Consider the following 12,173-nt stretch of genomic DNA (forward strand, 5'->3'; position numbering starts at 1 on the left):
CTTAACCTAAAACAACCAGCCTTCAGTGACCTACAAACACACAACCTACCAACAACGTCATACGGTGTCAAACAACCAGTCTCAAAAAGCCTACCAACACCAACTCAGAGAAACTGACCTAAACCAACCAAATGAAACCAACTTAGAAAAACCCAACAAAACCAAAACAACAATAGAAACAACATCAACAACAAAAACAGAACACCAAAGAAGGTAGAAAGAAACAGGCAAAACCCAAACAAGTTACACACAAAGAAGGCAGATGTAGGAAACAGCATGCAGAGATGTTGCCTGGGGACCCAGTGCTTTGGAGCAGCCACTGGTGTCCTGTCAGCAACAGGAAGGATTCGCAGCTGCCACTCGGCACCTCTCCCTGCCGGTAACACCAGCGCCTGGCAGGGACCAGAGCGCTTCTCGTGCACCCTGCCCAAGAAGCACAGCAGCCAAACAAGGTGCGCAAGGCAAAACATCTGCTTGTCATCGCTACGTGGGATGCTTTGGAAAAGATCCCACAGTACCACATACCTCTTCTTTGGTGCATGGTCAGTCCCGCGCCTCATTCTCAAGGTTCTCCCTCTTCAGGAACCAGGCAAAGCTTGGCCTCTATTCCTGCTGCTGCTCTCTGCAGCTCTGGGGCTTGCCTTTGCCAGCCTGCAAGGGCTGTTTTTTCAAGCTATCCTGAAGAATGCATCAGCCTGCTCCCGGCTACACGTGGGCTTGTGTTCAGGATTGTGAGCATTGGCTCTGAAAAAGAGTGAGAAACGGAAATGACATGGAATAACAGAACATGAAAAAACATAAAATGAAGTAAATTAAAAAAAAAAAAAATTAGAAACACTTGTATCCATTGCGTTTTGTGTCCTGGAAAGTGGTTTTGAGGGAAGAGTGAAGGAAGGGAGAGGGAAAGGGGAAGGGCAGGGGGGAAGGGAAGAGAAGGCAGAAGAGAAAAGAAAGCCCTGACAGAGCCCTGAGGGCTCCATACCTGAAATTGTGCGGGTTTGACTGAAAGTGAACTCATTTTCTTCATGGAGTTAGATACCTTTCTTTTTACAGCTCACACAGTCATTATTTGAAATTAGTTTGAGAACACAAGGTAACAGCCCAGCACAGAGCTAATGTTTTTAATTGCTCCGGTCTCAGAGCCAAGGACATTCTGACTGCTCTGCCCCTAGGTGTGACGTATCGAGGAAGGGGGGCAGAGATGGGACAGAGCTGGACTGACATCCAGGCTGATCCATAAGAGTGTTTCATCCCATTAGCGTCATGGTAATTATTGAAGGAGGGAGGGGATCTTTCTCACTCTCTCAGGCGTGCCGTGTAATCTTGATAAACTGGCCACATGGGTCAAGAAAGCTACCTGGCAACCAAACAGATCCATTTCACTCTTCTGCTCAGCACATCAAGATTTGCCCTCTAAGTCTCGGCAATTTCTTGAATATCACCAATAACCAACGCAGGTTTCAAATAGCAACGTGGCATGGCAAAATAATACATACTTCTCTTTAAGTCCACTCGTTTTTTTAATCTTTGCCTAGACCTTCAGGAAATGTCAAACCAAACTAACTACTGAGCAGTTCAACACACAACCCACACAAAATAAAGGCTACCGATTAGGAACCCGACGACAAGTATCAATCCTGCAACTGCTACTCTATGGCACGGCTGCCCTGAACCCATCACCCCCTAGAGATGAAGTCCAAGGGAGACCCCACTCAGCTGGCAAATATTCCAAAAACACAAACACGTTTTGCTCACAGATCTTACAGCAAGTTTTCCCTCAGCAAACAAAAGATTAAACAGCAACAACAAGCAGAAATAATACTCACAAGTCCGTAACATCTTCTATGCTTGAACATCCATAGAAGTGGCTTGGAGCCAAAAAAGCACTGTCTCTTCACACACGTTTTGCATTCTTAACACTATGGCACTAAAGAAATATCAGAATCCCTTAGCAGAGTAGAATTCTGCAATACAACTACCAGGTTTGTCGTGCTGGTAAAACATATTGTCCAAAGATCTGCAGCTGTTGCTCTCTCCTTAAGACAAAAGGCCAAGGAGTCAGTTCCACCAGAGGCAAACCAAACCTAAGCACTGACAGGACTGCAGAGCAAAACGGCCCCGCAATGGGGCCTCGTGGCCCTGGGGCCGCCATGCCGGCCACCGCAGCGTCCGTTGGGGCCGCCACGAGCCCCTGTGATGGCAGTTGGAGCCCAGCTGTGCCAGCCGCGACATCGCTAGCGGAGAAGACCCCGAGAAGACAGCGCGGATCGACTCGAAAAAGCAAGAGAAGGCTCAGGCACCCCCCGGCATGGCTCCGCCGCCCAAACAACGGCGGCTGCCTGTCCGGAGCAGCAACACCGCCCACAGGCAGGAGGAGCCAATGGAGGTTGACCCACCCCGGGAAGAGGCGGAGCCCATGGAGGTGGATCCGCCTCGGCAGGAGGAGGAGGCGATGGAGGTGGATCCGCCTCAGGCGGGGCTGCAGGGGCCCTCCAGCAGCACGGCCGGACTGCCTGCGGCGCCGTGGTGCCCGAAGCGCCGCAGGACGGCCGGGGGCTCTCCCAGAGCCCCCAAACAGGCGCCTGGCCGCAAGCGGCGCCGCCCCCGCAGCCGCCACTAGCCCCCTCCGGGGATGGGCCGGACCAGCAGCCGCTCTGGAGCCACAGGTGAGCCCGGCTTCCCAGCCCGCACCCCCGGCCCTCATGCCGGGGCATCTCCTCTGCCCTGGGGCCTGGGGAAGAGGCGAGGAGACTCGCTGCCATCTTCTGCTCGGCAGCCCCAGAGCGCCGGGGGACACCCTGGGAGCCACCAGACACCGGGGGACAGCACCACCGACCCGAGGACAGCGCTGGAGGCCTTTGGGCACTTGCCCAAGGCCGGGAGATGGCTCCAGCTCAAGGTAGGGTAGGATGGGGTAGGGTAGGGTAGGGTAGGATGGGGTAGGGTAGGGTAGGATGGGGTAGGGTAGGGTAGGATGGGGTAGGGTAGGGTAGGATGGGGTAGGGTAGGGTAGGATGGGGTAGGGTAGGGTAGGATGGGGTAGGGTAGGGTAGGATGGGGTAGGGTAGGGTAGGATGGGGTAGGGTAGGGTAGGATGGGGTAGGGTAGGATGGGGTAGGGTAGGATGGGGTAGGGTAGGATGGGGGAGGGTAGGATAGGGGAGGGTAGGATAGGGGAGGGTAGGATAGGGGAGGGTAGGATAGGGGAGGGTAGGATAGGGGAGGGTAGGATAGGGGAGGGTAGGATAGGGGAGGGCTTGGGCAGGTCCTGGGAGGCGTGAGCAGCCTGTGGGACAAGGAGCCGGGTCTGGCTCACATGCTCAGGGAACAGCCGATCGCCAGCACTGGGGTCAGGAAGGAATTTTCCCCCGGGGCAGATTGGCCCTGGTCCCCGGGGGTTTTTTGCCTTCCTCTGCAGCATGGAGCATGACCACTCTGCAGAGCTCCTCTGGGCCCTTTTGGCTCGGGTCCTGCCTGCTGCTCAAGCACCAGGAAGATGGCCTCTCGTGCCCTGCAGCTGGGGGGAGGAAGGCTTTTTTCCCCCCATGTGGGACAGCAAGCGTCTCCGGGGGTTTTTTGCCTTCCTCTGCAGCACTGAGCATGGCCCCTTGCCACGGCTTCTTGGGGCCATTTGGGCTGGGTGCCTGCTGCTCCACGAGGTGGCCCTAAACTTAGCTAGAACAGCCTCCCTAAACCCACGTAGAACTAACCTAACCAACGTTAAAGCAGTGCAACCAACTAACCACCCTTCCAGAAGCTAAAATAAAATGAAAATAAACACTTGTATCCCGTGTGTTTTGTGTCCTTGAAAGTGTTTTGGAGACGGGAGGGGGAGGCGGGGAGAGGCGGGAGGGGGGGTGGACGGGGGGGAGGCGGGAGGGGGGAGAAGGGCACGGCTGCCCTGAACCCATCACCCCCTAGAGATGAAGTCCAAGGGAGAAACTACTCAGCTGGCAAATATTCAAAAACACGTTTTGCTCACAGATCTTACAGCAAGTTTTCCCTCAGCAAACAAAAGATTAAACAGCAACAACAAGCAGAAATAATACTCACAAGTCTGAACCATCTTCTACGGGATTTTCCCGTACCGGCCGACACCGCCGGACCCGGCGGGCACACCCGCTGCCCCCGCTCCAGCTGCCCGCCAAGCGGCGGCGCCGGCCGCGCCACCCACGCGTGCCCACAAGCGGCCTCGCCGTCCCCGCCCGCCCGCCGGGCACAAGACGGACCCCAGCGCAGCCCCGCCCGGGCACCGGGACAGCGCGGAAGCGTCGCGGCGCCGGTTACCGAGCGGCAGCAGCAGCAGCTGAGAGGGGCTGCTGCTCGCCTTGGCCGCCATGCTGGACACAGACCCGACCAATCGCTACCGCCTCCCGCAAAGACCGACCCAGCAGCCCCGACGAGCGGATGGCAGAGCCGTCGCTCCTCGGCCCCGCCCCGTGTTCGGGCAAAGGCGGGAACGAGCGGGAGTCGCGCGGTTTGGCTGCTCCCGAGAGAGACTTGGAGGGAAAACTCTTCCCGCCCCTGTCCCTTCTTCTCCAGCCGGGCAGCCTCCTGGAGCTGCCGCCGCTACAACCGCTGCCGACAGCCCGGTGGCCCCGCTGTGCCAGCCCACCCTTACATGGGGCTTTTTCTTGTGCGTGGAGTGTCCGGTGGAGACTTTTCAGTGCTGTGTGTCACAGCTGGTTTATGTGCTGATTTTTCTCCCACCCTATTTTCTCATTAACTCACAAGAAGGTTGTTGCAAGAAGGATTTCTGGAAACGCTTGAACATCCATAGAATTGGCTTGGAGCCAGAAAAGCACTGTCTCTTCAAACACGTTTTGCATTCTTAACACTACAGCACTCAAGAAAATCGGTATTTCCACTTCTACAGCCATTGCACGTTCTGTGGCGGGTCACAGTCCAGAAGAACCGAGCCTTCCTAAGCTCTGTCCTCTGCCTCGGAGGGTGACGCTCCCTCCAGAAACGCCCCCACCTCTCAGAGGAGGGACAGCTGCTGCTGTCCCGGGGCTGCAGGCTGGGCTCTCAAACGAGCCGAGTTCCCAGGGCACTCCCAACAACTCGGCTTTCGGCTCCTGGAGCGAAATGCAACCTTTGCAACCACCTGATGCCGCTGCCCTGCTGGGCTGGGCACAGGAGCCCTTCGCCGTGACCAGGGCAGGGACATGCCACGCTGGGCTTGACTCCCTGCGGAGCTGCAGGGCTGGTGTGTCATCCTGCAGCAGGGGGGGATGAAGTGCCAGCGGGGGCAGTGACAGTGACTGTGCCAGTCAGCGCCGGCAGGCGACAGGAACAACCACGAAGCCACTAATGAAATACATGCAAAGAGTACAGCACGGGAAAGAGCACTGGATCAGCACCCAGTGGATTGTCCCTTCGTTTTCTGTCGACTATCAGTGTTCTTTATGGAATTATTGATTTCTTTTTACTGATGTATGGCCGGTCATTTTAATACGTTTGGGGACTTTTTGGATATTAGTTTTCCTTTCTTTTACAAGGGGAAAATGGTGTGGGACAAATTTTTATTCAGACATGGTATAGGACTAACACTGTTTTCGCCAGTGCCTAACCAGACTCTATTGAATGGAGCTTGGGACTTCGTAACAGGGCTGTAGGAAGAAGTACTGGAAGTAAGGCTGGACTGGCAACAAATCCACACTGTGTTTTGGCAAAAAAGGGACACGGTTAGGTTGATTACTCCCCTGTCTTGTAGACGACAGGGACTGATTTGGGGCCAGCACCCCAAAGGCTTCCTCCCAAGGGTGCTGGGCAGAGTTGGGGTGGGCGGGGCTGCACGCGCCTGGCTCTGTCACCCCCGTGTCACAATGCCAGCACCCGGCAATGCAGCACTCACAATGCCCCGAGCAGGATCAAAAGGAGCAGCCGGGTCCCGTGTCCACCGCCAGAGCTGGCCCGGGGGCAGCCCCAGCACATCCCAGAGGAAGCACTTGAGGAGCTGGTGGAATCACAGGGCAGGGGCTGAGGGAGGAAGACCTTGCATGACGCTGCTGGAGGTTCTCCACTGCAAGGTGATCTGCTGGCAGGGCCACCTTCCAAGCTCAGCTCATGGATGGAAATCCTTTTGAGCTGGATAGCAGTGGAGAGACCAAGGGAATTTCTTCTGTGCTTTGGAACACCCACTGATGTCCCACCAGGCACGGGAAGGAGTCTTGCCCCCAAGGTCCATCAGCTCAGAGGCATTTGGGCACTCTCGGAAGTCCAGGAGATGGCTCCAGCTCAAGGGAGGACACGATAGGGCTTGGGCAGGTCCTGGGAGGCGTGAGCAGCCTGTGGGACAAGGAGCCAGGTCTGGCTCACATGCTCAGGGAACAGCCGATCGCCAGCACTGGGGTCAGGAAGGAATTTTTTCCCCCGGGGCAGATTGGCCCTGGTCCCCGGGGGTTTTTTGCCTTCCTCTGCAGCATGGAGCATGACCACTCTGCAGAGCTCCTCTGGGCCCTTTTGGCTCGGGTCCTGCCTGCTGCTCAAGCACCAGGAAGATGGCCTCTCGTGCCCTGCAGCTGGGGGGAGGAAGGCTTTTTTTTCCCCCAGGTGGGACAGCAAGCGTCTCCGGGGGTTTTTTGCCTTCCTCTGCAGTGTTGAGCACGGCCCCTTGCCACGGCTTCTTTGGGCCATTTGGGCTGGGTGCCTGCTGCTCCACGAGGTGGCCCTAAACTTAGTTAGAACAGTCTGCCTAAACCAGCATAGAACAACTCACCTAAACCAACCTTCAACAACCTAGACCAGTCTGCCTTAAAAAACTTCAATCAGCCACCAACAACCTAAGCAGAACCTTAAACAATCTACAACAAATTACCTAAACCAACCTAAACCAAACAAAAGAAACCAACCTAAACACCCTAAAACAAACCTACCCAAACCAAATGATCTAAAAAATCCTACCTAAAACAAGCTAAAACTACATAAACCGGCATTTCTCAGCCAACCTTAAGCAACCTGTAACCAAACAAGCTAAACAAACCGAAACCAACCAATCTTAACCTAAAACAACCATTAAACAATCTCAAACAACTTCAAAACAATCTGATAAAGGACAAAACTACCTAAAACAACCCATCTAAACCAACCTCAAAAATATGAAACCTAATGACATAACCTGACCAAAATGACCTAAAGCAAACAATCCAAAGCTAAATAGAACCACTGAAACCAGCCTACAATCACCAGGCTAAAAACCCATCTAAATCAACTCAACTTCAACAACGAAGCTAAAACACCCTAAAAAACCTCAACAACCAAACTCCAACCACCAGCCACCCTACCCCATGCAGTGTCTCACTTGGATGTGTCTGCAGTCTTGGAAGCTTGACTACCCCAGGTTCTCCTACTAATGGACCCTGAGCTTGTTTGCAGGTTCTCAAGCACAGCGCAGCTACCGTATCCCCTTGACCTAGCAATGGTTCGCCTCTAGCGGGGAAGGTCGTCCTCTTTGAGCAAGGCAGGGAAACACGGGGAGCAGGGAAGGAGGAAGGGGACATCTGCTGAGACAGCAGAAACAGCCCAAGCCAGCCTAGTGATTAGTGGGGGGACACGTGTCCCAGCGAGATTGCAGTCACATCCAAATCATCCAGACACAACCTAAAACCAACAAAACACAATGTCAATCTCACCAAAGCACCTAAAGCACCCTCAACAACCAATCTAAACCACCCCAACCTGAAGGAACCCATCTTCAAAACACGCCATGAAAATAACACTGCCTAGAACAACCTACCAAAAAGTAACTAAACCAACCTAAACCAAACCACCTGAACCAACCTCAACAGAAACCCTTCAAGCAACCTCAACCACGTAAACCAAACCTGCCTAAACCAACTTACCTGAAAACACAGACACCCACCAACCCACCTAAACTGCCTAGTGAAAAGAAACAACCTAAAATAACCAACCAACCATCCAACTTCAAATCATCTAAACAAACCTCAACCAAACTCCTGAAAACGGCCTCAACGAAAACAGCTTCAGATACGCCACCTACAACCACCAACGGAAGACACCTTCAACCAAAAATCACCTACATCAAGCAACCTGAACCCACCAGCCTTCAACCACCAGCCTCTCACAACCACCCTCAAAGAACCTGCCTCAAACCAACCTCAAACGACCGCAACAAACTGAACCAAGCTACTAAAACCAGAAACCTAAACCAAACTAACACAACCAGGGCTAAAGAATCGGCAGAAAACAGCACCAACCAAAGAACCCAGCAAAACCAAGAAAAAGAAACCTCCGAAGCTAAACAACATAGATCAGTGGTAAGTAAATCACATCACACAACCTAAACCAACCCACCTAATCTAGCCATCCAAAACCAAGCTAAACCATCAAACCTGAAACAAGCAATCTAAGACCGCCAACCGAAACCAAACTGAACAAACCTTAACCTAAAACAACCAGCCTTCAGTGACCTACAAACACACAACCTACCAACAACGTCATACGGTGTCAAACAACCAGTCTCAAAAAGCCTACCAACACCAACTCAGAGAAACTGACCTAAACCAACCAAATGAAACCAACTTAGAAAAACCCAACAAAACCAAAACAACAATAGAAACAACATCAACAACAAAAACAGAACACCAAAGAAGGTAGAAAGAAACAGGCAAAACCCAAACAAGTTACACACAAAGAAGGCAGATGTAGGAAACAGCATGCAGAGATGTTGCCTGGGGACCCAGTGCTTTGGAGCAGCCACTGGTGTCCTGTCAGCAACAGGAAGGATTCGCAGCTGCCACTCGGCACCTCTCCCTGCCGGTAACACCAGCGCCTGGCAGGGACCAGAGCGCTTCTCGTGCACCCTGCCCAAGAAGCACAGCAGCCAAACAAGGTGCGCAAGGCAAAACATCTGCTTGTCATCGCTACGTGGGATGCTTTGGAAAAGATCCCACAGTACCACATACCTCTTCTTTGGTGCATGGTCAGTCCCGCGCCTCATTCTCAAGGTTCTCCCTCTTCAGGAACCAGGCAAAGCTTGGCCTCTATTCCTGCTGCTGCTCTCTGCAGCTCTGGGGCTTGCCTTTGCCAGCCTGCAAGGGCTGTTTTTTCAAGCTATCCTGAAGAATGCATCAGCCTGCTCCCGGCTACACGTGGGCTTGTGTTCAGGATTGTGAGCATTGGCTCTGAAAAAGAGTGAGAAACGGAAATGACATGGAATAACAGAACATGAAAAAACATAAAATGAAGTAAATTAAAAAAAAAAAAAATTAGAAACACTTGTATCCATTGCGTTTTGTGTCCTGGAAAGTGGTTTTGAGGGAAGAGTGAAGGAAGGGAGAGGGAAAGGGGAAGGGCAGGGGGGAAGGGAAGAGAAGGCAGAAGAGAAAAGAAAGCCCTGACAGAGCCCTGAGGGCTCCATACCTGAAATTGTGCGGGTTTGACTGAAAGTGAACTCATTTTCTTCATGGAGTTAGATACCTTTCTTTTTACAGCTCACACAGTCATTATTTGAAATTAGTTTGAGAACACAAGGTAACAGCCCAGCACAGAGCTAATGTTTTTAATTGCTCCGGTCTCAGAGCCAAGGACATTCTGACTGCTCTGCCCCTAGGTGTGACGTATCGAGGAAGGGGGGCAGAGATGGGACAGAGCTGGACTGACATCCAGGCTGATCCATAAGAGTGTTTCATCCCATTAGCGTCATGGTAATTATTGAAGGAGGGAGGGGATCTTTCTCACTCTCTCAGGCGTGCCGTGTAATCTTGATAAACTGGCCACATGGGTCAAGAAAGCTACCTGGCAACCAAACAGATCCATTTCACTCTTCTGCTCAGCACATCAAGATTTGCCCTCTAAGTCTCGGCAATTTCTTGAATATCACCAATAACCAACGCAGGTTTCAAATAGCAACGTGGCATGGCAAAATAATACATACTTCTCTTTAAGTCCACTCGTTTTTTTAATCTTTGCCTAGACCTTCAGGAAATGTCAAACCAAACTAACTACTGAGCAGTTCAACACACAACCCACACAAAATAAAGGCTACCGATTAGGAACCCGACGACAAGTATCAATCCTGCAACTGCTACTCTATGGCACGGCTGCCCTGAACCCATCACCCCCTAGAGATGAAGTCCAAGGGAGACCCCACTCAGCTGGCAAATATTCCAAAAACACAAACACGTTTTGCTCACAGATCTTACAGCAAGTTTTCCCTCAGCAAACAAAAGATTAAACAGCAACAACAAGCAGAAATAATACTCACAAGTCCGTAACATCTTCTATGCTTGAACATCCATAGAAGTGGCTTGGAGCCAAAAAAGCACTGTCTCTTCACACACGTTTTGCATTCTTAACACTATGGCACTAAAGAAATATCAGAATCCCTTAGCAGAGTAGAATTCTGCAATACAACTACCAGGTTTGTCGTGCTGGTAAAACATATTGTCCAAAGATCTGCAGCTGTTGCTCTCTCCTTAAGACAAAAGGCCAAGGAGTCAGTTCCACCAGAGGCAAACCAAACCTAAGCACTGACAGGACTGCAGAGCAAAACGGCCCCGCAATGGGGCCTCGTGGCCCTGGGGCCGCCATGCCGGCCACCGCAGCGTCCGTTGGGGCCGCCACGAGCCCCTGTGATGGCAGTTGGAGCCCAGCTGTGCCAGCCGCGACATCGCTAGCGGAGAAGACCCCGAGAAGACAGCGCGGATCGACTCGAAAAAGCAAGAGAAGGCTCAGGCACCCCCCGGCATGGCTCCGCCGCCCAAACAACGGCGGCTGCCTGTCCGGAGCAGCAACACCGCCCACAGGCAGGAGGAGCCAATGGAGGTTGACCCACCCCGGGAAGAGGCGGAGCCCATGGAGGTGGATCCGCCTCGGCAGGAGGAGGAGGCGATGGAGGTGGATCCGCCTCAGGCGGGGCTGCAGGGGCCCTCCAGCAGCACGGCCGGACTGCCTGCGGCGCCGTGGTGCCCGAAGCGCCGCAGGACGGCCGGGGGCTCTCCCAGAGCCCCCAAACAGGCGCCTGGCCGCAAGCGGCGCCGCCCCCGCAGCCGCCACTAGCCCCCTCCGGGGATGGGCCGGACCAGCAGCCGCTCTGGAGCCACAGGTGAGCCCGGCTTCCCAGCCCGCACCCCCGGCCCTCATGCCGGGGCATCTCCTCTGCCCTGGGGCCTGGGGAAGAGGCGAGGAGACTCGCTGCCATCTTCTGCTCGGCAGCCCCAGAGCGCCGGGGGACACCCTGGGAGCCACCAGACACCGGGGGACAGCACCACCGACCCGAGGACAGCGCTGGAGGCCTTTGGGCACTTGCCCAAGGCCGGGAGATGGCTCCAGCTCAAGGTAGGGTAGGATGGGGTAGGGTAGGGTAGGGTAGGATGGGGTAGGGTAGGGTAGGATGGGGTAGGGTAGGGTAGGATGGGGTAGGGTAGGGTAGGATGGGGTAGGGTAGGGTAGGATGGGGTAGGGTAGGGTAGGATGGGGTAGGGTAGGGTAGGATGGGGTAGGGTAGGGTAGGATGGGGTAGGGTAGGATGGGGTAGGGTAGGATGGGGTAGGGTAGGATGGGGGAGGGTAGGATGGGGGAGGGTAGGATGGGGGAGGGTAGGATAGGGGAGGGTAGGATAGGGGAGGGTAGGATAGGGGAGGGCTTGGGCAGGTCCTGGGAGGCGTGAGCAGCCTGTGGGACAAGGAGCCGGGTCTGGCTCACATGCTCAGGGAACAGCCGATCGCCAGCACTGGGGTCAGGAAGGAATTTTCCCCCGGGGCAGATTGGCCCTGGTCCCCGGGGGTTTTTTGCCTTCCTCTGCAGCATGGAGCATGACCACTCTGCAGAGCTCCTCTGGGCCCTTTTGGCTCGGGTCCTGCCTGCTGCTCAAGCACCAGGAAGATGGCCTCTCGTGCCCTGCAGCTGGGGGGAGGAAGGCTTTTTTCCCCCCATGTGGGACAGCAAGCGTCTCCGGGGGTTTTTTGCCTTCCTCTGCAGCACTGAGCATGGCCCCTTGCCACGGCTTCTTGGGGCCATTTGGGCTGGGTGCCTGCTGCTCCACGAGGTGGCCCTAAACTTAGCTAGAACAGCCTCCCTAAACCCACGTAGAACTAACCTAACCAACGTTAAAGCAGTGCAACCAACTAACCACCCTTCCAGAAGCTAAAATAAAATGAAAATAAACACTTGTATCCCGTGTGTTTTGTGTCCTTGAAAGTGTTTTGGAGA

The 12,173-nt window shown here is 53.9% G+C and overlaps 1 long non-coding RNA gene across 3 annotated transcripts in view; it reads right to left on the bottom strand.

Annotated features, from left to right (window-relative positions):
• Positions 1-12,173, bottom strand: part of LOC309437033 — a 37,197-nt gene that overhangs the window by 19,762 nt on the left and 5,262 nt on the right. The window contains exons 1-3 of one of the 3 annotated variants that reach the window (XR_014183471.1): positions 10,228-10,641; positions 8,927-9,145; positions 526-744 (exon numbers count right to left, since the gene is read on the bottom strand). This is a non-coding gene — a long non-coding RNA (uncharacterized lncRNA). Of the gene's footprint in view, positions 1-525; positions 745-1,826; positions 2,241-8,926; positions 9,146-10,227; positions 10,642-12,173 lie in introns of those variants that run through there. The other 2 variants (XR_014183470.1, XR_014183472.1) reach the window with 2 other exon arrangements.

The sequence above is a fragment of the Streptopelia decaocto genome (genome assembly GCF_964273445.1).
Source record: "Streptopelia decaocto genome assembly, chromosome: 2".
Classification (NCBI taxonomy): Eukaryota; Metazoa; Chordata; class Aves; order Columbiformes; family Columbidae; genus Streptopelia; species Streptopelia decaocto.